Below are 22,671 nucleotides of genomic sequence, written 5' to 3'. Positions count from 1 at the left end.
CCCTCCAAAGATTTCAGGGCAGCGATGTTTTTTGGGCAGTGGGCTTCAGCAGGCACAGCACAGGCCTTCTTATCTCCTCATAATGACTCTTTTATGCTTTGGAGGGTTTTTTTTGCTTATTTTGCATTTTTCACTTGATCTTCTTGAGTCTGAAACTTCTTATTGCTATAACTCATTTTCTTTTTAACTCATACACGTGCTTTAAACATAAAAGGTGTGCTCCTGCCATATGTCCTTTCATGCTCTGCTCTTTCTGCTTGTATGCTTACCTGATAACTTGAAAATAGCAAACAAAGCACATGATCTGAGAAACAATCTGGTATGTTACCCTAAGGGGGGATTTTCTCAGCACACAAATCAAGAGTAAATAATTAAAGATGCCGTGTAGCGTAGATCCAACCACACTAACACTTGCATCTGTGATTGAAGTTATTTGCATGCATAAATGTTGACAGAGTTGAACTCTGTATTATCAAATCCACTGTCAAAAGCTGACCCTGGGCGTTTTGCAAGAAAAATGATGATTGTCTCTTTAATTACTTAAACTCTGTTTTGCCTATTTAGGCGAGCTCCCCACAACTCTCTAATTATTGCGTGCCTGCCATTCACATCAGCCTCTACTGGCAACGTAAAGCCCAGCTCTGAGCGAGTGGTGTGGCATAAGCTACAGCATCCAGCGACGAGAACCTCCTTTTAATTGAACACTTTGATTATCACACAGTGATCAGTTGAGTCGCTCCAAAACTTTGCCAGCCCCTCTGCTGAGCAGTCCCACGGAATTACAGAGTCATTGATGTTAGAGATGGAAAGTGCATTAGATCATCCAGACCTGCTTCTTGCCAGTACATGTTTTCTGCCACGTTTGGAGGTTTTTTTTCTTCCCCGTGGTTTATGGCTAGAGATACTCTTAAGAACTTGGCCTTCCATCTTCTGGAGCCTTTTCCACAAAGTTTGATGGCGAGTTGTTTTTTTTTTTGCTTTGCTCTGATATTTGACCTAACATTTTCCATTTCTTTGTTTCGCTGTATTATTTCAAGTCCACGTTCTCATCCTTCAGTATTTCTCTCTGCGGTGTTAACAGCCCGTAAATACGAGTCACATACTGTTACGTGCTCTTGACTATTAGATGTAACACTTTACCTGAAGTGATGCAAGATGTTCAATTCTGGATTTGGGGAAATTATACTGATTGAAGACAGACTTTAAACTGCACTGCTAATAGTATAATTTCTCAGGCACATGTGTTATTCCAGTGTAGGAGCGGTCTGTTCTGATGTCACTTGAGAAATTATTGAAAATTACCTGAAAAGGCCAATTTTGCTCAGAAATGAAAATGTTTTTGTATGGGGGAGTTATGCCAATATAATTTAAGTGATTTTTAACTCTGTTGTGGCATTTAAACTACGGGAAGTGATGTGTGCAAGCGAGTCTGCTGAGGGCATTACAGGGAAAATGAAAAGTTACAGTTTGCCAGCAGTGACAGAAATAGTGGAAGTTGTCATGTAGTTTTTTGAAGTCTTCCCCCTCCCCACCTTTCCATTATCTTCTTCTCAGGGTTTCTTCACTCCATAACTCATTTCTTTCTATAGTGTCACTTGTTCTGGTGGGATTCAGGGGGTTGCTTGTTTGTTGTTTGTTCTTTAGACCTCGATCTTTGCTATTAGAAGCTTTGGGCGTCTAAGGAAGGCTGTCTCCAAAGTTTTTCCTTGTCTTGACCACAAAGAGCTAGATCAGTATTCCCCCTGCCCCCAATAAATATTCTTTAGTCACAGAGAGGACAAATGGTTATTGTTTTAGCTGTCATCCCAGGAGATGGTGCGTCGTCGCGCTGGACAGTCCCTTCAGATCATGAAGCACCTTTACCCCAGACTTCCTTTGGTTTCTGAAGTGTTACTGCTGTTTGCTTTCAGAACACGCTAAAGGATGAGAGGGTTGTGTTGTAAGCCTCCAAATAAAGGGGTTTTTTGTAAGGTGGGTCTGAGAGTGTCTGTTGCATGCCCACTGGAGGCACAGCATGCCTGGAAGCTGGTAAAGGCAAGGTGAGCACTGCACAGTCCTCATCCCCACCATCCATCCACTTTGTGTCAGATGAAAGCATTTGACTCCTTCAGAAAAGATCCCAGGAGTGGGTTGGCATTGGTATGGCAGGAGAGCTTGACCTCATGGAGGAGCCTCATGGAGTTTGGCAGCCTGGGATGGGAAGCTGTCTTCCTTCTAGTCATAGAATCATAGAATGGTAGCGGTTGGAAGGGACCTTTAGAGATCATCTAGTCCAACTCCCCTGCCAAAGCAGATACACCTAGAAGTCAGTGGGAAGCTTGGTGCAGAGTAGGGATGTTGATGAAAGAGTTGAGGCTGGGCATCTCATAGGAGGTAAAATTACTATTAGTGAGTGGTATTGAAGGTGTTTGAGGATCAGGTTGTGTAGCTGAACGGGGAGATGAATGAAAAACATGTAAATGGGTGGGTTATTGAGTGAGTAAGAGAAAATGTGAGTGGGTGGGTAATTAGACTGGCAAGTGAGAGAGGAGGTAGGAGTGGGTGAGTAGATGGGTAGGTATGCAGCAAAAAAGTTGCAACAGTGTTGTGGACTGACTGTGACACCTGAAAGACTTGTAAGAACCATCCCATTGTGACATGCAGAAAGGGCTGATAGTGCTGTTAGAGGGACAATGGGCTGTGCAGGTGAGCGCACAGACCCTCCAGACCTCTGTTGTTTTCCACTGGTCTGCATCCAGCTCATTTGGATGGCACATCATTTACTCTGCCTGAACTTGACAGTGTCTGTGGTCGGAGAGTTGCATTTTGCTAGTGTTCTGCAGAAATATGCAGGACCATAATTATTACTTGCTGAGGTTTCTGGCTCTGACAAAGTCACAGAGAAAGCATGTGAAGCACACCAGAGACTTTCAGTCTGTCTGGAGCATTGCAGCTTGCAGTGGGTATTCCCTAGAGCTGCAGGTGGAGGGAGTTACCTGACAAATAAAAGGTACAAAGATTAGGGATATGCTGGAATTACAAATGTACAACACATCAGTGTAAAGGCATCTCCTAAACTTGACAATCCTGTCATTCTAATGACTAGGATGGGAAGGTAACTTTAAATCATTATCAAACCTTGCCTGATGGGGCCTTTATTAGGAACTTTAACTGCTGAGGCTGGACATAGTTCACTGTGACTAATACATAACTGCTCCTAATTTACTATGGCAGAGTTACAGCCCTAGCTGTGACCTCTCTGGAGCTGGGTACAGTCAGGCTATTGTTCAAGATATTGGCTCTACTATCCTGTTAAGTTATATTAAGTTGTGCATGGTACATTTTCAATATTTATTGTAATAGACCCAGTCCTTTTGAAGCCTAAATAGAGGCAAGTGACTACTGCAGGAAGTTACAGGCTTTATCTTAGCTGCCAAAAAGGTGTGTATTTACTAAGCAATAACTTAGTATGTGATGGTGTACTGAAAAATCCTAGCAGAGAGCAGTCTCTGCAAGTTTTTCATCCAGGAGCTAAGTAAGGTAAGAGTGTTCCCTTGCTGGACCTACTTTGTGATGAAAACTACGTTGATTTGCCTGCATATGCATTCAGCAGCAGGATGGAGACCTGCTATATCAAGCAGCCTGCTGTGAGGAGCACTTTAACCCCCCCCACTCACTGTTGTACATCCGTGGTTTCAGCGCAGGTTGCGTCAGTCGAGATGGTTGCACCCAACGTTGTGATCTGGAAGCAGTCTGGGGAAGGAGATGCCAGCCCAGTGTTATGGCATGTTTAATAAATCCTACCAGCTCTGTGGTGTTTGTTGTGTTTTCTATTGCTTGGCAGAAGTCTGTGACACTGCGTTACACACGTCAGAAGAATGTATCTGGGTATTGGTAATGTTTGAAAGTATGCCTAAGCAGTGAGTGAGGTATTTCTCATCCTGAGTGTAGTCACCTGTTGCAGACTAAATGTCCTATAAAGCTTGGCACTGTAGCTGAGCCAGCTCAGGCAGTGCTCAGCGTTTTACTCACTTTGTTCTCTGAGACAAATCCAGAAATCACTCACTGGACTTAGGTATTTCTTGCCATGAAAGCAGAGCAAATGTTTTACTGATACTCAAATGCTGTAGTAACTGTGTGAAGCAAGATCCAGGGGAATGTGTGGGTATGTTTAATACAAGCCTATTGGGTTGCAGATCTGTCAAAACCCCAGGTGTGCATTTGTTACATAAGCAGAAATCCTGGTAGTGTTTACACACACTTTGTGCTTTGGGAACTGTAGGGATTGAACCGCCGTGTCAGAAACCCTGCTCTCAGTTGCCATCTGTGGGATTGCATGGACCCCGTGAAAAGATTCACAATTGCAGTCTTAACCAGAAGTTTGCAGTTTAAAACTTCTCACAACAACTGCAAGAGCAGCACAGAGCCTCGGTGGAAGCACAGACAGTTGTGAGGTTCTGAGAGCACACAGGAGTGAAAACCTTGAAGTCCTGTTTAATTGTTTGTTTTAGCCGGTGACAAGGTTACGAAGCATTTGTAATCAGCAGCTTAGTCTTTTGCCCTTTTTTTTCCGTATGGGTGTGTGCTTCCTTTTCATTATGTTGTTTTTCTTTCCTTTTTGCTTTTTTTTTTTCCTTTAACACAGCCACTCCTTTCATTTTGAGAATAAGAAATGAGCCGCTCGCGGAGCAGGAAGAAGCTTCATAAACACGGCCGCTCTCATCCTCCCAATCTTCTGTTACCTGTAGGGGCAGGTGCAGGAAGGTACTGCAGGAGAGGAGGCTCAGTAACCAACTCAAGGCCTGGGATTACACAAAGGAGCAGTATATTTTAGGTACTTTAGAGAAAGTTCAGAACAACCTAGTCAGAAAGGTGTGTTGCTCAGAAATATATCCATTTCTTTTGGCTTATTTCACTTCAGTTTTGCCTCATGGAGTTCTGAGCCCTTCAGCTAACAACACAAGATTGAAATAGGCTGTCTGAAGACTGTGCATATTATCCCATTTGTTCCTTGCTGTTGTAAAGTAGAACTTATTTCTGGAGAGAATATCTTCTAATACGTTCGTCACCAGACTTTTTCTGTTTGCTTGTTGCTCAAGAGAAAGTGAAGGGAACCACTGGCTTGATCTCAGTAAAAAGGAAAGCAGATGATGCTGTTAGCTGTGGGGACTGTGTAATGCTGAGGTAGTGTCTGTAGGAAAACAACCAGACAGCCTTAAGAGAAGTTAGAGGGGAGGTTAGTTAGTTATTTTTAGCATGCTGAAACCATTGAAAATGCTGAAATGGGGGTAGGGCAAGGAGAGTGGTGAAAAATAGATCACCCATCCCTTGTGATTCTGTGGTTTTGTCTGAATCTGGAGGGTTTTTTGTTCTCCTTATGGTCAGCCATGCATTTCAGTTGTGATTGCAGCCCTAAGACCTTAGCTGTGTGCAACATGTCTCATTTGCCTAATATTAAAGATATATGCATGTAATAACATTCTTCTCCTGCTTCCCATCTGGAAGATGTCACACACCTTTGTGTTATTGTGTTATCTGTGTTATATATTATCTTGGCCTTTTGGCTGAGGTCACGTATAGTATCTGTTCTTATCAGTTTACTGTCTGACACACCCTCAGTGAGAAGACTTTCTATTAAAAGAATTTTGGGGATTTTTGGTGCATCTTCCTTAAGAGGAAAGGCTGAGGAATCTGAGGCTGTTTAGTCTGGAGAAGAGAAGACTGAGGGGGGATCTCATTAATATTTACAAATAGCTAAATGGTGGATGTCGGGAGGTTGGGGCAGCACTTTTTTCTGGTGGCCAGTTGTGGGACTAGGGGTAGTGGACAGAAGCTAGAACAGAAGAAGTTCCAATTAAACTTAAGGAACAACTTCAGGTGAGGGAGCCCTGGCCCAGGCTGCCCAAGGAGGATTGGGAGGCTCCTTCTCTGGATGTTTCAAAACCTGCCTGGACACATTCCTGTGTGACCTGATCTAGGTGGACCTCCTTCTTCAGGGGGGTTGGACTGGATGATCTCTAGATCCCTTCCAACCCTACCATGTCAACCTGTGATCCACCAATGCTATAAGCCAGATGTAGAAGGCCACCAGAACTGTCAGGCAGTTTCCCCTTAGTGAAGACATTTGGGCCATCAGCAAGTGCCACCTTATTTTCTGTGGGCCGTAGGATAGTTTCCAGGAGGATCTGCTCCATGGTCTGTCTGGGCACAGAGGTGAGACTGACTGGCCTGAAATTCCCTGGGTCATCTTTGTTTCTATCTTTAAAAATTGGAGTTAATGTTTCCCCTCTTCCAGTCAGTGGGAACTTCATTGGACTTTCACAACTTCTCAAATGCCATGGATAGTGGCTCACCAGTTCATCTGCCAGTTCCCTCAGGTCCTGTAGATGCACCTCATCAGGTCCCATGGGCTTGAGCACCTTCAGGTTCCTTAGACAGTCTTGAGCCTGATCTTCTCCTACAGCAGGTGGCTCTTCATTCTCCCATTACAGAGCAACATCAAATAAATGAAACTGCAGTAGGTCAGTGTGTGCGTGAACCAGGAGAGATGAAGAGCACATCTGAAGGAAAAACTGTAATTCCAAGATTGGTAGTGTGCAGTTCTGGTCTAAGAAAAATTCAGAGCAGCTTATTTCTTGCCAGAAAGAAATTTTCACTCTTGGTTTGTCTTGCTTGGTCTAGTAGAACCAATCCATTTATATGAGATTAATTTGTCTTCTTAAAAATGCTACGGTTCATTTCCTGGAAGAAACATAAAGCAACTAAGACATAGTGAGGGATCTGAGGACCCTGATTGTTCATGAGATGCCTGAAAGCTTCTGAGGTTTTGGTGGAAAAATGTATGTGTGCAGACCAAATTGTGGCTGTGTCACAAGGTGTGAATTTCTGTCAAGAACTGTCTGGGAGTGGCAGGTCTGGTAACAGGCACAGACATTGATTGTACTGCCATTTACACTGCCAAGGCTCCGTTCCTTTTTGAATAACGTTAATAAAATTGTGTCAGAGAGTGGGATAACTACAACATGAAATAACCACAGATTAACCTTTTCATTCTCAAAATTGGAAACAAAGGTATTGCTGCACAAACCATCTTACAAAAAACCAGGAAGAGCAGCTTTATGTGCCAGCACGACTTTGGAAAAGGGACAGTGAACTGCTGGGTTTACAGTACATAGGAAAAGGAGCATCTGAGCTGCTTCTGTAATCAAGTTTCCGTGTTAGATCTCCAACCATCCTTGAAAAGACCCAGTTTCCAGAGTGGCTGACAGCAGAAAGCACCGACGTGCTTCATTCCAGCAGGTGCTGACACCTTCTGGATGCTGAGCACCTGGAAAGTTCACCTGTCCTTTGGGTAATTGCTTGAAAGCTGAATTTTTCCCAGAACATGGCATCATCCACGGTCACTGGTGTAGTAATAGGAGAAGATTATCCAAATCTGTTGTTCTCTGAACACCTACAAAATATTTTCAAGTGGCTTTAAAACATGACGATGCAAATTTGACCTGTATTTATATCTCCATGCTTGGAAGAAACCCATACAATTATTTACATATTGTTTTCAGTGATTCTCCAGCTTATTATTCTGAGAAAATGCGATGCATCTGCAGTGTGCAAGATCTGGCTTTGTGATATGCAGATGCACAGCCTTACATATCTAGTCAAATCAGTGTAGCAACTGCTTTTACAGACTACGTGACAATGTACAGCCTCCTATCTGAGAACTAGATCAGATTAAAATTGGGACTCGGGCCAAAAAATAAAATACTGCAATCAATCTACTTTCTGTGTCAGCATTCAGATTCGTTTTCTGTTACACTGCAAGGAAAGGAAGTGGGAAATGCATGCCAGCACCCAGAAACAGATTCCTCCTGAGTCATGGAGGATGGCTGAGATGGGGCATTGTTAATAGGAGCTGCTTAAAGGTTCCCATTTTTGCAGCCACCATCTGGGCTAAGGGATGTGAAAGGCAATGTTCTGAGCCAGCATGGCACTAAGGAAGTCACTGTGTGACACTACGGATGCCATGTGACTTTCCTGTTTACACTCAGCCTAGCTATAAATGTGTATGAAACAGTGACAGAAGGATCTGCTTGTGTCACAACCTCCTTGGGCCGTGGTCCTCAGCCTTGAGAGCTGACCCTTGGTGCCAGCAGGCGTTTGCAGAGTTCAGTCCTTCAGAAAACCATACTTTAAATGTTGATGTGTTCAAACTGGGTTGATGTCTTGCTTAAGCCCATGTGTTTCCTTCCCTTCCACCTTCCCTGCCACTATTCTGGGCTGCTGGCTGGCATCTCTCATCTGTCCAGCGGGCGTCTGCTCCTCCGGCACGTGGCCAGTGGGCAGGTAGGCTTCCTGCTGCTGCATTCACATACTCCATGGCCCACCCAGCCATTCCTGCAGACCTGCCATATAACCCTCTCATTGCCAGTTCTTTAGACTCTCGTCTTCTGTCCTAAAATTCACTTTATCCAGAGGAGGTTGTTGCTGTGGGAGAGGAGGATCCACGCTCCCAGGTACCGCGTCTCGGATCACTGTGGGCAGCACTCAAGTGTGTAGTGTGTAGCAGCAGGGTCACTTTGGGGTTGTAACAGCAAATCTTTTAAAAGTAATCACACTTCAGAACTGATTTAAGCACTCAGGTCACTGTGTGAAAGCCAATTGCCAAGGTTTAATCTGCACCCTGGAGCTCTGCTGGTGAAGCCGATCTATCTGGCGGTTGGGTACAGGCACCAGTGGCAAAACCTTTCATGTCCACAGCAAACATCAAAACATTTTAAAGGGTTTTAGGCATGATGATTACACTTCAGATGTACAGCAGAATACATGGGTGGAATTGGGCTCTGATACAAAGACCATGAGGCATAATATACGTGCATATATATCGCTCTGCAGGTACACTGGGATGGGATTCAGTTGCCTGCACATTGGCAGCTGGTGCCTTTAGGTTATCTGGGACATACCCATAGGGCTGGCAGATACAACAGGAGCTTTATGAGGCCAGACAGAACACTATATAACACCTAAAATAACAGGAGGCATAAGTGTTGTGTTTAGGCAACTAATTCATGACGTAAGTGTCCAAGCTCTTGTTGTAATTGCTGGAGATGCAATTTCTTTTGCTAACCCAGCAGCAGACATTCACATTTGGTGAGCTGATGCTGCTGGATATCTAGCAATTGGACCACTGGGTTGGTTTTTTTCTTCCTCTTGCCACATAAGGTGAAGCAAGTATGACTAATAAATAGTTTGAAATACAAACCAGTTCACATTCTTGCAGGGAATAGCTCAGAATTTGTGGTAGTAAAGAAATGCAAAGAAGCTGAACGTTTTATGCAACTGGAACCCTGCTCAGAGGGAAAATCATTAGATCCAAAGCCAATAATTTTTCATTGAGTGTGATTATAGATCATTGCTTACACTTCCCATGCAAGTTTTAGTGTCATGAGCATGTTTATTTACTCATTAAGCATCTTTTGTGTAAATTAGAAGTTCTGGTTATGTTTTGCTGTGGCTAACTAGGAAGTGGTGAGTTATTCTTGTAGGGAAGTAAGGAACTGTATTTTGAGCCAAAATACCACAGCACCTAAGAAAACTGGGTTTCTGCTCTTAATTGCTGGTTTCTTTCTGTCTTTTATCGTGTCTTGGTTTGAAAAAAAAATAAATCAACAAGCCCATTGTGTTGCTTTTGCTTAGACTTCAACAGAGATAATAAAAGGATAGTGTCCCTTTGTGAAAGGAGTTCTTAATTATTGTTAATTGTACTTGCTAGCTTCATTTCTGAAGGGAAACGGAGGTGACCTCATCCTGAAAGTTGTCAGTCTCACGCTGGTGTCACTCACTGCTTGGAAAAAGGGGTTGTTTTTTTGTTTCTTGTTGCCTTTTTTTAATGAGGAGCTATCAGCATGCCTGATGGGCCCTGCAGCTTTAGAAATGCTGCTCAAACTCTGTTTCAGTAGTGTGCTTGTTTCTGAGACGTTAAGCTGCAGAGCTGAGTTACCTCTTTGGAGCAGGGGACCAGGAGCACTCAGGAGTAAAGTCTTGAACAGCATCTGGTACCAAAGACTTCAGGGAGAGGTGATGGAGTCCTTATAGAGGACAACTACCATGATTTCATACTGACTAATCTAATTACCTTGGATGTTTCCATTATGTATCCAAAGACTTGATTTCTTAACCCTTTGCAGATCTTGGCTTTCATGTATTCATGTGAGGTCCACACTTCATCAGTGCTTTGCATTCAGATGAAAGCAGAGAGTATTCCCTCCCCTGTTGGACTGCAAACAGGGCAGGGCAGCGTGGCCTTTGTGTGTGTGTGTGTGTGTGTGTGTGTGCAGGTGCCAGTGCTCAGGAGCAGTCAATACTCAGTTGTGACCATAATGCAAATGCCTAAATATTTATCATCGGTTCAGTTCATTGAACAGCTCCTTATGTCAGGAGAAGGATGAATAGGAGTACTTTGCTGTCTCTCTTCACTATATTTCTTCATCTGTTACCTTAAACTGAACCTTCTCTAAAATACCCTGAACTTTTCAGTTCTGTTTGGTTCATCCAGTGCCATCTGCCACCGTGTCTGCTGTGTATTTCAGGCCTGACGAAAATCCCCGCTTCTCATCGGTACCTCCGCACTCTTTCATAAGGATGATGAGACAAGCTAAGCTGGCAACTTCTTCCTGGCTTTGTTGCCAATTACATAGTGATGTAAAGAGGCAAATTCTGACAACCTGTGTCCTTAGAGGTGTTTGAACACCTAACTTGCAGTGAAATCGTTAGCAGTGAGGCTCTTGAACATCCCCGAGGCTCTGGGCTGGGACGTCGGCTCCAATTCTGCTCAAGCAGTCTCTCGCTGACTTCAATCACTCTACGTTTCTTGTCTGTCTCAGATGTATATTTAAAGCTGCCAGTTGTTCCTCAGCATCAGAAACACTGACTTGGAGATGGCAGAGAGCAGGGTGCCAGCAATTCTGTCTACAAGGGGATAAGCATTCAGCTGTTTTGCTTTCTAGCCCTGGCCTGGAGAAATCTGGAAGGTCAGTGAGTTTTGTACATTTGCTCCATCTCCTCACCACTTCGTCACGTTGGGAACTGTGGTCTGGAGCTCCCAGTTTATCTCATTCCTTTGCTTTCTGCTGCTTATTAAAAGTCACAATTAAAATGTCAGTGGTGTGAGATGTTAGGACTGTCTGAAATGGTTTTAATTCCGTGGCTCCCAGATTTTGTTCAGGCAAAAGGAGCAGAAGTTTTCCTGAGGTAAGCCGCATTTTTGGGTAAAGACGCTGAACGCTGACCTCAAGTCACCTTACACTGACTTTATTCAGTCCTTCCTTTGCTATCTGTAATGTGGAGATTACAAGGGCACCTTAAAGGGTTGTTCTGAAAGCTATGGTAGTTTGTTCCCATGTGTGCAGTCTCACCAAGATACCTGGTAAATACAGGTATTCTGAAACGCAGTTTATCTTCCAGGATTGAGTGTGGTGTCTTGTTCTGCTTTGTTGGGTTTTTTTCCTTTGTCTTTAAAAATATGGGACCTTTCTCAACCCTGCTGTTTACATTCTCCAAGTCTGAGTTACTGTGCAAGATACTTTGCATGCTGGAGGTGGATGCAGAAAGACATTGAGAGGGTTTAGTTTCTGGAATGGTGAGTAGGAAGGTACTGTGGGTAGGAAGGTCTGTATCAGCACTGAGTATGAGCTGGTCTGTCCTGAATAGAAATGCAGGAGACTGGGTCTTGTCTCTCATTCTCACAAACTACTCTAGAAATGTGGCTTTTCAAAGTATTCCTTGAATCCTCAAACTTTATGTTGTATAGTTCGACTCACAGATTTTCACATGGGATAAAGAACCTGTTACCTGCTGAGAGGTGCTCCAGAAACACTACTGCGTCTGTTTAGAAGAGATACGGAGTGATTTCTTCACAGGAGCCTGCACCAGGGCAAACATAAAGCAAAGCTGTACTCCCATATTTGGGCTGAATCTCCTTCCCTATAAAGGAGCATTTTTGAGGCGCAGGAGGAGCAGCAAGCGTGGCTGCTGCAGCAGCAGATGCACAGCCCTGCCGTGGGAGAGCAGAGTTTGTTCTTGTCTTTCACATCTTCCCGCACTGCACCACCCTGCTTTGTGGCCGTGGGCACCCAGAGCGTTTGGCATGAAGACAAGAGACATACCAAGGGCTGCCAGGCAGCAGCAAACGTAGCACAGCTCCTTCTCTCCCTGCCAGACAAGCTTTTTGATGCTGGCCTTCAGAGGCAATACATTTCATGGGGGCACAACTAGCTCTCCATTTAAAAGAAGAAACCCAACTTAAAAACTACCCAGGTGCAAAACTAAATGACAGTAAGAATACCAGAGGATTGAGCAACATGCTAAGGACATGTTGTTTCCTTTAAGGAGCCTGACTATAAATGACGTCACTTAGATAGTTGGGATGTTTGTGAGCGCTACAAGGCTTGGAAAGGGAAAGCAAATCGGAAAAACACTGGGAAGCTGAACAATTTGTTTTGTTTTGTGACTCCCTGCTAGATTAATGAGGGAGCTGTTACTCATGCACAGTCACTGCACATCTAGAAAATTCCTCTGGGTTTAAAAGCTGGCAGGAAAAAGTAGTTTCCTAAAAACTACAGAATTAATGAGATAAAGGCAGTTGTTGAGGAGTCCCGAATAGGAAGGGTCAGAGGCGGAGTTGTGCAGCAGTCAACGGTGTGTTGGAAATGTTCTCTGCAGAGTGGTTCAGAGAGCAGATAGTGCTGGCAGGGATTCAGAGGAGTGATGCCACAGACATGCTGTGAGAAAAAAGATTGGTTTGACTTGGACATTGTAGCCAATCCTTCTCCATTCCCTTGCATGTGAAAATACCTGGGACCCCTCCTAAAGAGATGAGGTTTAAAGAAAGGCTTTTGTGCTCATGGGCAGTGGTAGAAGGCAATGTATTAGTCATATTGACACTTGAAGTGGGGGAGATGGACTCAAAAGAGAAGAAAAAGAAATATTGGTTGTGTGACCATAATTATACAGCTCTAAATGAATTCTGACAGTCTCATAATCCATATTCCATGTCTGACAGACTTCTGACTTCCTGCTTTGGGTGCGTGATTTTATAGGTCTGTACAGTACAGTTTGCATATTCACTTTGGTTATTGTAGCCTATCTTGTCACAACCATGCAGGATACACATTATCCTCATCTTCACTAGAAACCCAATATAACTTGCATGGCCCGTGAGTGCTGTTTCAGTTCCATGTTTGGGAGAGTACAGTAAACAGGGAACTGCTCCAGTCAGGAAATGTAAGTGAATGTATTCTTCACAAACCCCCTGGCACAATTGCCCCCTTGTAGCTTAAGTTGCTGTCATTTCTTTTGCAGAAAATGCAGTTAAAGCGGGGGCTGTTAGGAAGGAAACCTATAGCCTGTAAAGTGTGATGTAATGATTAGTGATAGAATTAACAAGCCACTGTAACAGCTCTGCTACAGTTTAAGTTACAGAACCTCAAATGTAACCAATCTGTTCATCTCTCCCTGGAACTGCTTCCAAAATTCTTGTAATTACTCTCTTTTTTTTGTCCCCATACACAAACTTGAGAATATTACCAATTTTCTATGACAATACAGAAGTAGCCCAGGAAATGTGTATTTTAAAGCTCAGATCCAAGAGATGCTTAACTATGCCCCCTTCTACCTACAGCAAACACTCTCTTTGGAAACATCAGTACAGAGCTGGTTTAGTGTTTTGGTTCTTGCTGGGTTATTTTTCTAAAGCCCATAGATGCCCAGTTGATGTGTGTCTGCCAGATTTTTGCCCTTGGATATGGAGCTCACTGCCTGGGCCAGAATTAGGATAGGTTTCCTACATCTGCTGTGAAAAAGCATTGGATCACAGAGTACAGCTCAGTTTTCAACAGAACAGGAGTAGGACAGAATGAGACTGAAAAGGCTGAGGTGTGGACATAATTCTCATTATTTCAGAATCAAAATAACCAGCATCAGGGAGATGCTTCAGGGGACTTTGTGATGCATTAGAGCAGGATTTGGGCATCAGTCATTCGGAGGGTACACATATGTGGCAGCAAGCTCAGGTTTGCCCTGAAAAAGCCTGTTTGGGTACCAGGAGCAGTGTGACTGTTGCAGAGGTGTTCAGCCTCATGTGTTAGATCTGTTCTGCTTCAGGTTTTCAGGGAAGTGTGAGGCTGAAGGCTGAGAAGACATAAAAGGGGCTGTCCTGTGTTCTGGGTGCGTGCTTCAGACTGTAGTGAAGGTAGGGAGCACCTGGGTTCCTGGGCAACTTTGTGCTGGAAAAGGCTCTGGCATTGGCATAGATTTAGGTGAGTCTGGGGCACTTTCAAGGAACTTGCATGGTGTTCAGGCTGCTTTTTGCTTAACTGGGTTGCAGCAGTCTAGGTAAGAAGCAAGTTCCATCACTGCAAGCAGGACACCTTCAGTTGTGAGCAGCAGGTAATACCAGGCTCTAATACAGCATGTGCTGATGCCCAAGCAGCTACTGAGTACAGTTTTATCCCTCTGGACTCCAGGCACTTAAATTCTGCCAGAATTCAGGCAAAACAAAAACAGACCATGTGGCTGAGGCCTGCAGCCTCCCAGTCTCATGGCAAAGGGCACTTGTCTGGCAGTTGTCTGCAGATGTCTTACTGCTCAGCACTGCATCTCCCCCAGAGCAGGACTGGGCTCCCCGAAGCTCCAGTCATGCATGGCCTGCACCAATAAAAGAAGAAAGTGTTTGACCTGTTACTGGTAGAAACCTAACTTAATTTGCTTGTTAATGAGGGCTTAATAGTAGTCTAAGGTTATGATTCAGCTGATTTCCCTCCTTGGCTAGGTGTGCATCCTTTGCAGCTTGCTCTCAGTGCTGGGAGGAAGCTGCTGAAGGAGTCGGCATTGCTGAGAGAGGCAGGTGGTTTGGAGCAGGGTGCTGCTCCCCTCATTGCACTGGTTGGTGCCTGTGCAATTCTGCATGTGCTGCCTGAAACAACCATCCTACACCCATCCAGAGCTCTTCTCCTGGCTTTCCCCTTGGGCTTTGGTGTGCAGATGAATGTACTGCTTATTAATGACTATCAAATAGTTTTACATGTAAAGGCTCTCTTTTATTCCTCAAACCTTATTTTGTCAAGACCTTTGCAGCTGGTATTACACAGCACATACTTTATTATCCCAGACATCACTTTGACCATTTTATCCTCTTAGCCTTCATGGTTGCTACAGTAGACAGTTGTGGGGATAATCTTGAGTTTTGGCCAGTATTAAAACCACAGAGAAATCCAAAGTAGTTCTGTGAAATGTGAATCTCCTGATGAAACTATTTGCAGGGGAAGGAAAGGAGGAGTACAATGTGAAAACTCGGTCCAACCTCAGAGAGATGGCTGTGGGGACATGATCTCTTGTAGTGTCAGCTGACAGCTGCTGTGTTCTTGCATCCATGGTCTCAGACTTGGTTTAACCACAAAACAGTTAATGCAGAATGGTCAGCACTGGGACAGGAACAGGCTTTGTTGTTTGCTACCATTTCTGTTGGGCATTATCTCAGTAAATTTTGCATCTGTCTGTGTTACAATTTTATTTTCTGCCTTCAAGTTCCCCCTTTCTCATTGTGTCTAATAAATTAAATGGCATTTGCAAACTATTACAAAGTGACATGAGGATGTGCCTGTTAACAGTAAAATAAATGAATTACACGCTGTGAACTAACTGAACTCATTTACTAATTGATGAATTAATTTAGTCATGGCTGTTACAAATAGGAGCACTCCAATGCTGGCAGAATAAAGAGCTAACTCTTATCTTCACTAAGTCACTGGGATTTCTTTGATTTACATTTTCTCTAGTAATGGCCACGTTTTTTAAAAGTAGGAAATGGGCCATTCATTTGCAATTTGGAATTCTCTGTGATTCCATCCTACACCACTTCCAGGCTGACTTGTGCCTCTTGAGTTCATTTGAAACTTGAAAAGTTCCTGGTTGCTTTCTCTTAGCTGAGTATTAGCACTGCATTTGCACCCCCAGCTTTTTTTATCGTGTTGTTCAGCTCAAGTTTTTGTCCTGACTGGGTGTCCCTAATTCTGGTGGGAGTTTTTTGTGGTCTGTGTTCTTTAATGCTCTTATCAAAAGGTGATTTACACAATGATATCCCCTCAGCACATTTTGTGTCTTAGGTCTTCCAGGTTTCCTCTGCAAACCTACATTTGAGTATTGTCTCTGTGTAGTCAGGTTCCAGATCTGCACCTCTGTGCATCATTTTGTTTTTCTCCCAAGATGTTTACCTGACTTGTGCACAGGTGAATTGATAGTAGTCAGATGCAGCTCAGTATGGTTTCAAAAGAAAGGAGCTTTCTCCCATACCAACCCTCCATAAATGCCACAAAACCGTCTTTTTATTTCAGCTCTGTTTTGAAGCTATACCTTCCTGTGATGCCTGGAGTAGACAGGCTGTTAATCTGCCTTTATATGGGTTTTTATTGTCTCATTATTCCTCATACTTCCTCTTTTTTTATGTCTTTTCTTACCTCAGGCCGTAAACTGGAAACCAAACTCCTTTGATTCAGTTTTATATGGAGCTCCTAGATCAGTGTGCCGTGGTCCAGGACAGGGACTCTGCCCTTCCTCCCTTGGAGATTACTGGGGAGTGAAATACCTCCTACATTCAGAACCTACCCAAGTGGAGTTTATCTGGATCTAAAGAAGATCAGACTTGAAACAGAACTTCAGCCTTCCTTGTTATAATGCTCACGAGATGCTGACCTTGTTTATAGCTTCAAAAGAAGGAGCCAGTTGTGGGGAGGAGACTAATAAGGTCACAAGTAAGTTGCAGCCAAGTAGATGTATGGATGTTAGGTTTTTCTGATAGCTAGGGACATACCTTTCTGATGCAACAGAAGTTGTTCAGTAGCTGTAGTAGATTAAAGCAAAAACTACCCCACAAATCCACATTATTTTCAAATCCAACAGCCACTTTTCTTCCTCTGTTCCTTGTCTGTGTTTGATATGTGGAGTGTTACACTGTGGTCCTCTAATTAGCTCTATAATTTTCATGGCATATGTCAGCATCTGTGTTTATTACTGAGGCACGTCTGGTTTTATCCTGATGATGTGTTTTGTCCTCTTAACAGCAGTCAATACATGAACTGAGTAACAAAAGGGGCTCAGGAGTAAGGATCAGTAAATATTCAGAGCTGTGCAGCAGACATAATCAATTTCAGCACTTCCAGATGCTTGCTGGTTGGTCCAGGTGACAGAGAACCATCCCTGTTCACTATGCAGTGAAGATCCCTCTCATATGACTCTTCCAGTCTCTTGCAGAACTTTAAAACTGACCAGTCCTTAAACTCCTTAGACAAATCTGTCCTCTCTCTCCTGAAAGCCAGAAGAAACAAGCTTTTTCATGAGTGAGCTAACGAAGACAATGCAGAAATGATGGGGAATATGTAACTGCCAGGTGGTTGTGCTGCTTCTGCCAATCGAGGTGGCCAATTCCCAGAGGGTCTGTGCAGCTTGTGGCTCTTAGGAGGAGCTTGTGGCTCTTAGCCCTTAGGAGGTGCCATGGTGGCCTCCCCTCCAGCCTCCTGCAATGCTCTTCCATTCTATAATAAAATGAAGTGATCCAGAATGGAACTAGAATAGTTCAAAATGTACCATGACTGTGTGACCTTTGTCTGCTTTTGGAAGGAACTAAAATGGAAATGCAAACCTGTTCTTAAATAGACCCATTTCATCTATACCAGATGCTGATCTCCTGAGAGCGCCGTGCATACGCCAGAGGAAGAAAGTGTTGTTTAAGGGAAAACCTCTTCATAAGTATGTGCAAACTGGAAGGTAAATAATTCTTGTTTCCATTAAATAGTTGGGATATGCTCTGTGCCTTGATTGTGTCCCCTGCTGTGGAGTATGTAGTGTAATTATATCTGGCATATATTATGTTTGCTGCTGTGTGGCACCACTGTGTAGGAAGTGACTGCCTTAAAAAAATTGATTTCTGATTCTTTGCATCTTCAGCATAACCAGGAAGGGTTCAAAGGTTGGTTTGTTTTTCCTCTGGAAGTATTTCTGGCTTGAGTTCTGGATTTTTTTGCTGTGTCATACACGATGGGAGGAGTAAAGAGTGTTTGTCTTCCGCCAAAAGATCCTCTGCAGTCTGTTTGTCAGGCGTGGGAATTCAGTTGGGATTACAAACAATCACACTTGGAGCAGTCTGATTGAATTTCCTATCCCTCTTAATTGCTCTCTTTTTTTCTTCTGTGTGATCATTTTCATTTCACTTCCCCTTCAGTAATCGTGGAGTCTCTTGGCGTAGTCAGAGTTTGAATTTTATTATACCAGGGCGAAAAAAAATACAGACTGATAAACATGTTCATGTGTGCTTACTGTTATTTCTAAAAGTCAGATAAGAGAATTCTTCGGGTCACCTTTCCTCCTTAGACAAACAAGCCTGATCATTTCTGTAGCCATGTAAATTGGGCCATTGTTCAACGTCTTCATCAACGACCTGGATGAGGGGTCAGAGCGTATCCTCAGCAAGTGCCCTGATGGCACCAAACTGGGAGGACTGGCTGATTCCCCAGAGGCTATGCTGCCATTCAGCAGGATCTCAACTGGCTTGAGAGTTGGGCACAGAGGAAGCTCCTGAGGTTCAACAAGGACAAGGGCAGAGTCCTGCAGCTTGGAAGGAACAACCCCCTGCACCAGCACAGGCTGGGGATTGACTTGCTGGAGAGCAGCTCTGCAGAGACAGACCTGGGAGTGTTGACTGATAATAAACTGAACATGAGCCAGCAACGTGCCCTCGTGGGCAAGAAGCCAATGGCAGCCTGGGATGCGTCAAGAAGAGCGTGGGCAGCAGGTCAAGGGAGGTTGTGCTGCCCCTCTGCTCTGCCCTGCTGAGGCCTCATCTGGAGTCCTGTGTCCAGTTCTGGGCTCCTCAGCTCAAGAGGGACAGGGAACTGCTGGAGAGAGTCCAGCACAGGGCCACCAAGATGATCAGGGGACTGGAGCATCTTCCTGATGAGGAAAGGCTGTGGGACCTGGGGCTGTTTAGTCTGGAGGAGACTGAGGGGGGATCTTATTAATAGTTACAAATATCTCAATGGTGGGTGTCAGGAGGTTGAAGTGTCACTTTCTTCTGTTGTATCCAGTGACAGGACAAGGGGTAATGGGATGAAGCTGGAACACAAAGTTCCATTTAAACATAAGAACAAACTGTTCCAATGTTTCAGTGAGGGAGCCCTGGCCCAGGCTGTCCAGGAAGGGTGTGGAGGCTCCTTCTGGGGAGATTTTCAAGAACCTCCTAGACATGTTCTTGTGTGCCCTGATGTAGGTGGGACCTGCTTCTGCAGGGGAGTTGGACCAGATGATCTCTAAAGGTCCCTTCCAACCCCTACCATTCTGTGATTCTGTGAAATGAATCCAGTGCTGAAGATAAGCAAAGGGGCAAAAAAGTTAAGGGGGTGGTACCTGGTTTGGAGAACTCACTTTGTAGAGACATAAGTGGCTGCACTACAATGCACAGCACGAGAATATAAACAGTAGGTGTAGTTTTTGAGAGCTTCATGACAGGGGCATTTCTGTTCAGCACTGGGATTAGTGCTGCTATTGAAACTTATGTAACAGCCACGTTGCCAGGGTGGTTTCTAAAAATGATGTTCATCACTCTTCAGATTCCAAAAGCTTGAAGTCAGAAGAAATATTTTGAGCTGAAGAAATCTTTTCTTTCTTTCTTTTTTCCCCTTTCCCCCTGAGGATCACTGGTTTTCCCCCAGATGCCAATGAGGGGTGATTTTGCATATGTAAGACAACAGTGGCAATGTAAAAAATGTTTTGATAATGTAAAGATGTGGCCAAGCAACAGTGAGTTCTGTTGTGGGTGGCAACGTTGTTCACATGCCTTTGTTAACATACCTCAGCAAATCACAGGGAATTACATTGTTTGTGGTGGTGGTTGTCCTGTACGATTTCTGAAGTACAACATCTGCTGCTTTTACCCAGCAAATCGTGATCCACTCGAGGAGAAAAACCCACCTGTATTCCTGCCTCTGTTGCCCCAAAGATTTGTGTTTGACAGAAGAGCAGTCAGCTGCTATGGTGATGGGCACAGGGTGGGAACACGGACAGAAATAGAGGCGAGGCTGAAGCCAGACTGTTCCTGCTTCCTTATGGTTTCAGTAGCCCTTTCTGGATTTGATGGTGACTGGTTTCAAGGAGTTAACAGATTATTTTGCAGGTTTCTGCCTGAAATTCTCAAAAATAACACAAAATAATACTCAGGGAGAAAAAGGAGAGTGAGAGACTCAAATTGATGTTTGTACAAGGCTGCATGTAATTCCCTGCACTGCAGCTTGTGCCCGTTGTGCTTGAATTCGGATGCAGAGAAATCTCCCTCCTCCCATGCAAAGTCAGTATTGGTAATGCATAATTCATCCCTGAAGCCTTTGTCACAAAAAAAACACATCTTACTGTTTTTTCCCTCCAGCTTGGTAAGCCTGCTTTTGTATTTTTAGGATTCCTGTTTCCTAATAATGCCCAAAGTAAGCCTCAAGAGGTTTCAAAACAAGAGTTCAGAGTAAATCTGAGACAACTTGCACGTCAAGGATTTTGCTCTACGCAGTAGGTGACTCTCTGGCACCTGCTATTTACAGATCCTTCCTCCACAAAAAAAAAATGATTTCCCTGTGGCATGAGGGCCCACCACTGCCATGGAGCTTGTGCAGAGGCAAGCTGCACCTCAGGGTAGTCTGCCAGGAAGTTTGTAGCCCAAATTGGATGCATCTTGGTAGGAGTATCTACACGTAGACTTTTGTATGAGAGAGAGACAGCACTTTCTTGCAAGGGAATTTTGAAGCTATAATGGGAGTTGACTCCTTCCATAGGGAACATGATGCCTGTATTCTGGTGATGGGAGTTTGTGGTAAACCTTCATGGCCTGTTTTGACTGTAAATGCACTCATGTAAGTTCAGAGGAGCTGTAACTCAGATAAAATACTGAGTAGGAGACCAGGAGAAGAATGATTATGAAGCTTGGCTTCAATTTGTCTCTTTAAAGAACAACACAAAGAGGGGATTAATTCAAACAGCTTCTGGTATTTTTTTCTTCTAGATTCTGAGGATAAACCTGTCAATAATGAATTGTTCCAGGAGATGGTGGATGGAGGCTGTTTTTTTCTGAGGTACAGCACATCTGTGGCCCTCCTTGGTGTCAGCTGCTATTGTAAATGCTTTGTAGCCCCCAGAATTTTGCCGTTAGAAGCTTTGAGAAGCTTCTAAAGTGAAAAAGATGAACATATTGTACAGATACAACAGGCAAGTGAGATGTTATATTAGTGGGAAATAATAGTCTCCATTTGAAGGCTGTTTGCTTGTTTCAGGGGAGTGTTCCCCTGATGACTTACATGGTAGCTCTTTTCAGTACAACTAAACAAAGCACAGGAAGCACAGTGAGGTATGTGAAGTACTGTCATCAGGATAGGAACTTTTGACAGTAATGGTTTGTCATGCTATTAATTTCCTCCCAAATGCTTTTTCTTCTTACCTGTTTATGTCAAGCCACCTCAGACCTTCTGATCACATTAGATTCCAGCTGTGGAGGCTTTGATTGTTTCTTGCACGTTGCTGATTTTGAGGTAACAAAACTGCTCAGTGAGAAAAATTTAACAGGAAAAATTCAGGCAGCAAGTCTTTGGGGAAAGCCTGGACTTGTTCTGAAAACCTAGTGGAACTTGAACAAGAATCTCAAAGTTTTGGTGTATTGATTTTCTTGTGGGAGTTCAAGGGCTGTGTTTCGTTGCAGGCTGAAACTCATCTCAACTCCTTATGACCAGCTGAGCAAGGGAGATGGGATTTGATGCTATCCAAGGTGTAATTCTACAGTTCATGCCTTTTGCTAGTGCCAGCTTAATAAGTTTCTGCCTTCTCCCAGCCATTCATTTCCAGCTCAGCAGCAATGCAGTGCCATCACTTTCCTGCCCGTGTGGAAAACCAGACGGCTGAAAATATCTGTCGAGAAAGGAACACTTCTTTTCTTCTTTGAATCAGAATCATTTGAGTGAGCTTGTTTATAACACAGCCTACAGGCAGTTGTGGGTACAACTGAAGGCGACATGAACTGCACCATCAGAGGCAGCAGTTGAATGCTGGAGGGTGTCCCAGCATTAGGTGATGTTGCTGGCAACAAAATGCTGCTCTGGGACCACGTCCTGGATGAAGGAGTTTCACTGTTCACAGTATCATTTATTGAACTGCTGCCTTTCCATTTCTGTTTTTTATTATTTCTTTTCTTTTGACAGATTAACATCTTTTTGCTTGGGCAGCTCCTTTTTTCTTGAGGTAAACCATCTCTGTGAGAAGTCAGTCAGCTCTGTGGACAGCCATGAATGTCAATAAAGTCTTGGCAAACACAGGAGGTATTTATTCAGCCTTGCAAATTAAAAACATTTTTCCTGCTTGTTTAGTGAAGGGAACAAAAAAAAAAGACAAATTACATAGCAGATGAGCTCTCTTGATAGTTGGAATTAATTAAGCTGGTGGTGAAAACGCTGGGGGATTGATGGTGCAGAAAAAGAAAAGATGAAGCTGCTTTTCCCCAATAGCTGCGGTTGAAGTTCCAGTTGAAAATGATCGAGGGGAAAAAAAACCCCTTTAAGACATCTGTAACTGACTTCACAGTCTCAATTTCTATCTTGGTAGGCAATTCTTCCTCACTGC

General features: G+C 43.8%; 1 long non-coding RNA gene and 1 pseudogene across 5 annotated transcripts in view; both read left to right on the top strand.

The window, feature by feature from the left end:
* The window catches only part of LOC133629607 (uncharacterized), a 129,816-nt gene extending 112,029 nt beyond the window's left edge, over window positions 1–17,787 (top strand). For 3 of the 5 annotated variants that reach the window (XR_009821092.1, XR_009821097.1, XR_009821094.1), the window contains exons 8-9: window positions 16,493–16,781; window positions 17,703–17,787. This is a non-coding gene — a long non-coding RNA (uncharacterized LOC133629607). Of the gene's footprint in view, window positions 1–3,678; window positions 3,756–4,624; window positions 5,368–16,492; window positions 16,782–17,702 lie in introns of those variants that run through there. The other 2 variants (XR_009821095.1, XR_009821093.1) reach the window with 2 other exon arrangements.
* On the top strand, window positions 5,524–5,648 carry LOC133624747 (U2 spliceosomal RNA; annotated as a pseudogene).
* Window positions 17,788–22,671: the final 4,884 nt, after the last annotated feature.

The sequence above is a fragment of the Colius striatus genome, chromosome 1, assembly GCF_028858725.1.
Source record: "Colius striatus isolate bColStr4 chromosome 1, bColStr4.1.hap1, whole genome shotgun sequence".
Taxonomy (NCBI): Eukaryota; Metazoa; Chordata; class Aves; order Coliiformes; family Coliidae; genus Colius; species Colius striatus.
The sequence above is the reverse complement of the archived record's forward strand: the minus strand, read 5'-3'. Positions and strand labels throughout refer to the sequence as shown.